Source organism: Halyomorpha halys, unplaced genomic scaffold (assembly GCF_000696795.3).
Source record: "Halyomorpha halys isolate HHAL.00 unplaced genomic scaffold, Hhal_1.1 Scaffold1017.1, whole genome shotgun sequence".
NCBI lineage: Eukaryota > Metazoa > Arthropoda > Insecta > Hemiptera > Pentatomidae > Halyomorpha > Halyomorpha halys.
Window position 1 is genome coordinate 512,039 of NW_027107632.1, and position 5,372 is coordinate 517,410.

At 29.0% G+C, this 5,372-nt stretch overlaps 1 long non-coding RNA gene across 1 annotated transcript in view; it reads left to right on the forward strand.

Moving 5' to 3' along the window:
* The window catches only part of LOC106687841 (uncharacterized), an 11,793-nt gene extending 6,883 nt beyond the window's left edge, over positions 1 to 4,910 (forward strand). Inside the window, exon 3 of the long non-coding RNA XR_001344236.2 lies at positions 3,716 to 4,910. This is a non-coding gene — a long non-coding RNA (uncharacterized lncRNA). The remainder of the gene's footprint in view (positions 1 to 3,715) is intronic.
* The last annotated feature ends 462 nt before the right edge of the window (positions 4,911 to 5,372 follow it).

Genomic DNA, 5,372 nt, shown 5'->3' on the forward strand with positions numbered 1-5,372 from the left:
AAAACATATAACATTTAACACAACATCATGAATACCCCTAGTATTTGAGATAGTACACGAATTAGGTAGGTACGGGTCAAACCTCATTCTCCGGTTAGCTTCCTCAGCACCAGTATGGGATACTATTAAGATATTTCGTTCTTGCCTAACCTTAGAACACTGCGAAATATGAATACTACTCAAATAAAAAGAAAATTAGACAGATCCTCTTATACATCAACCCGATAATGTTCAAACTATACTTTAATTCTCTCCGAGTAATATTGGAATAAAATTGGTTTATTTGAGTTACCTTTTGCACTTCTGTTTGAGACCTGCACTTGTCGCCCTGATGAACTGAAATTCTGCCCGAAACGTTGATAGTAATAAATAAGTTTATACTTATTTGTGTTATATGCTGACAGCATCCCCAACCTTCTCCTCTTTTATATATATATAAAGTTATATATAAAGTTGAGTTTATGGACAACTATAAACTCATCGTTATAAATGAGTTACCATTTCAACGCAAAACATGGAGTATTTTTCGTTAGAGTTTGACCATTACTTATTGCACAAAATGATATGAACTTCATTAAATAACTTACTACGGTATCGTCACCAATAAATATTGTGAAAATTAATTGTTACAGATTTCTTAGTTAATTTTAGCCAACTAGCCACAAATAGGGTTAAGTATTCCTACACCCTGCCCTACATATCCCTTTTGTCCCCAACCAAATTCTCAAAATTCCATATAAACCTTTCCAATCATGCTAATCCTTTGGTTCAAATCTTATCTAGTTCTACCCATCCCTACATCCCACCTAGAAGGTTGAAACGGTAGTGGTAAAATAAAAATGGATTATTAGAGTTTTGGCAATGTTCAGATTCTCCACTCAAGTTCAGTGTTTGCGACTTTAGCGCGCTTGCTCAGCCTCCACTGGCTCACTACTGGTGATTCGGCTAGAGGGATGCGCTGGGATCTTTTGAGCTCTGCTCTACCCCTGACACGTGGGGGATAGAGTGGGCTCAGGGATTCTCAGGTTGATTGTGTAAATATTGTATATAAGAGTTTAAATGTGACTAGAGATTATATTATTTTATCATTATGTTATTTTATTTATTTATTTTTTCATAAACATTATTTGATCATGTTCATTTTGTTTATCCTAGTGTTTGTATAATTATTGTATATATATTGTAGTGTTTTTATAAGAGAGATTTTTGTTTCATTTATTTATTTATTTTTATCCTGATTTTATTTTATTTTTGTATGAATGTGATCATTCATCACTATTACCTATTTCCTACAACTTTATGGCAGATTGTAATATCTATCAATAAATGAAAAACATTTAAAAAAAATAAAAGTGTTTAGGTATTTATTACAATCTGTCCGTTTGTAGGTGTGTGATGATTTAGCGAATGGTTCTTCCAATTTTCATGTTTCATATTATCCAAACAAGCGGGATCACACCGAATATTTGCAGCTCTACTAAAACATCTGTTCATGTACGGTCTTGCAATGATGTCTCAGCGGATTTAATTCAGGGCTAATATAAATTTATGGATGGCTCAATCTTAATTCTAAAATAGAAGTTATATTTTTCAGTGGGATAACTTGATTACTTATTACGTAAACTGTTACCTAAAGATATTCATTACAAAGGCAGCTTTAACAATTGTTTACGTTGAATAGATTTCTTAATATGTTGCTTATACGAATGAGCAAAATATCGCATATATTTTTTAATGAGCTAACGAAAAGGAAACATCCCATGCGAGAATTTTCGTAGGGGCAAAACTTGCAATGGATATTACAGTTTGTAAAGAAGGTAAGCAACAGACTGGAATTGAAACAAATTGTGTAGTTTAAAAGGGAATAGGAGGGAAAATTGAAAGCAGGGAAAAAAAAATCTTTATTAGAATAAAGATTTTTTCATTAACTAACTTCTCTTAGAAGCTAGTCATTGAAGGTAGCGGTAGAGAGTTGCATCGATTTGTTAATAGAAAATTCACTTACAATTTTAATCTAGAATATCAACAGCATTGTTGAATTTTTATTTTTATGTCATCTAAATCTGCTATTATATGCATATTTTTTGAATATACAAAATTATATTTGGTTAATTGCACCTGAGTAACCTGATTGGTGGCCTTGTTCATAAATAATACCTGTTATTTTCAATTATTATTACATTAATGTGGATTAATTACTGTATTAACTTCTTAAATCGTCGAATAATTAATTGAAAATCTACTGTGAATTTTCAATATGAACAATTATCAGTATGAAAATATAGAGGGAATAGGCGTAATATCAGATATTATTATTATTACTAATGCATGTCTGTTAGTAATAATATTTTATTTTGTTTATATCCTCATTTGGCCACTAGGTATCTGATTTTACGTCTATTCACCTCTGTATCTTGATACTAATAATTGTTCATATTGAATATAAATAAAAATAAAAATTCAACAATGCAGTTGATATTCTAGATTAAAATTTTTAGTGAATTTTCTATGAACAAATCAATGCAACGAAATAACTTAACTGCTACCTTCAATAACTAACTTCTAAGAAGTTAGTTATTGAAAAAATCTTTATTATAATAAAGATTTTTTTTTTATTTCTCAGCTTTTTTAGTAGGAAATAAAATATTTCCTCCTATTCCCTTTTAAGCTACACAATTTGTTTCAAATCCAATCTGGTGCTTACCTTCTTTACAAACTGTAATAAACATTGCAAGTTTTGCCTCTGCGCATATATTATTAATGAGTTAACGAAAAACTCATTAATAATATATGCGATATTTTGCTCATTCGTATAAACAACATATTAAGAAATCTATTCAACGTAAACAATTCTGCCTTTATAATGAATATTTTTTAGGTAACAGTTTACTTAATAAGTAATCAAGTTGTCCCACTGAAAAATATGACTTATATTTTAGAGTCAAGATTCATTAATGTTATTTTTGTTAAAAAAAAAAAAATATTTGGAGTAATTTTGATTTTACTTGTTTCATTTATTGTACTTCGCAAAAAATCCCAGTTATCGACCTTCGCTCCCTTGTGCCTTGTATCTATTTTTTTTTAAAAATGCACATAAAAAAATACCTCTTGGGATTTGGGCTACTCCACTGACGGTAACCATATCAGGCTAAAAAAAGTGACAGCACCCTTGATGAGCTCAAATGTCGCAGCATAGTTAGTTATTGTTAAAGCAGTGTGTACTTTTCACAAAACTCAATTTCTAATATAAAACGAAAAACCTAATTGAAAAAGATTGTGTAAACAAACATCTATAAATTATGGATTAAAATTTGACATACATTTTTATCGAATTACAACATCACATCCAAAGGATTTATTAATACATTTTTCGGTTCATCTAAAAAAATAAAAAACAAAGTCATCCTTAAATCTATGAATGAAAATTGTTTGTTAAATTTTCATTATTTTTTTTTTTTTATGTTTGTAGGAAGTTTGTTTAATTTTATGCTGAGAAGTTTGCTGTTTTAGAATAAGTTGCATGTTCAGGTTCATAGTGCGAAAAGAAGGAAAATGAACAAGTATTTTCACTGGGCGTCCTACACGGTAATGTTTTCTGAATATACCTGGCCCAGCATTCTTATTGGGTTCTTTCTTGGTGTTTCGGTTTTAAAATGCTTGATCTCAAGCTAATTTTGAAATATTCCATTTGTGAATCAAGTTGGTAATGTTTCAGGTGGCAGCTTAGAGGAAGGAGTAAAATGGAGTTGGTGAGCTGCTAGGAAAAGTGAAGCCAAAAAGGCGAGCTAGAGGAATAGCAGCTGCGCTTTTTTTCAGATTACGTTACAATGGTGGAAATTTCTATTAATCTCAAAGTAAATCTGAGCTCCGTAGGCGGGGTCAATTGCTTTCCTTTATGCATCACTTTCTTATTTTTACCTAGACTATAAACAGGAACAGTAAATATTCTTGAAAAGTAGAACAATTCTGGAGCGGAGGTTTATTTTATAAAAAAAAAATTAAAAAATTGACTTATTTTTTACTCAATATCTTAAAGACTACCAAGTGCGAGATAAAATGTATATTCACGCTTTTTTTGAATGAGTAAATTTGCTAATCTTCGAGCCCTAATAGAACTCTTTGCCTGCAATATTTTTCGATCTACAGTTATTCAATTTTTTTTTTTAATTTTCGAAGAGTAATATAATGTTAATTTATTTCGGCAAATACTATAAAAACTACTATTGTTAGGAAGGTTATCACTATAAACTATTTTATGGTGGGCTTAACAAGCTTCAGATTGAGCCTTAATTGAATTATTTACGTTCAATATTTTCCAAGATACAGTTTATCAATAATATTTTTTTCTATATATCGAGGATCAAAATGTTATATATTTATTTTAGCAAATATCATGAAATCTGCTATTCCTCGGAAAATTATTATCATAAATTACTTTATGGTACTTTTACCGTACTTCAGCCCTAATAAAACTCTTTATGCTGATATTGAGTACTGTTTTTCAAACACCAATATATTTTTTCAGAGAAGTTGATTATTAATTATTTCTAATAATAAGAAGAAGTTGATTAATAATTATTGATATTTTTTTTCCAAACAATGAAGAAGAATATTTTGTGAACTTATTTTGGTAAAAATAACGAAAACTACAATTCTTAATAAGATTCAGCGAGCTTCAAATTGAGCCCTTATACCATAGATTTCTTTACGTTAAATACTTCCTGAGATATGGAACTTTTCTTGAGATATATTGGATATTCAACGTATGTTTTTCGATGTCAAAAAATTTGAAAATATCGATAAGCTGGGCTAATTGCTGAGATTAATACTATTTCACCGAATAATATTAATAGTTACCTTTTAATTATTAAACCAATGTATATTATTGTTAAAGTGCTTAGATAGTAGATGACTATAATTAACGAACATAATATTGTATTTTAAAAGAATCTGAATAAAATACAAGAGATTATTATTTAAACTATCCATTAGAAATTAAACAATGAAATTTATACAGTTGAGAGGTGAACAATATTACAACTTAAATATAGTTTGACTTGCCAGGTTGGTCTATTTTAATATTCTCTTTCTTCTTCAAATAGTCTAGTAAATTGCAAGTTAATCAAGAAATAATTAGTTCTTATGTAATTTCTTTCAATATATTCTAACCTGATAAAAACAACAACGAAAGGATTAACCTGGAGCTCTTAAGCAATGGTTAATTTTTCAAAATATTTTTAGGTTTTGTTGCCATAAGTCTAAAGTATTTGAAGTAGTTTAAATATGAAAAATAGCCAAATTTTAAAAATGAAATTGGGAAAACTTTGGTATATTGTTGATATTAATGAGCTTTTTTTTTTTTAATACTTTTT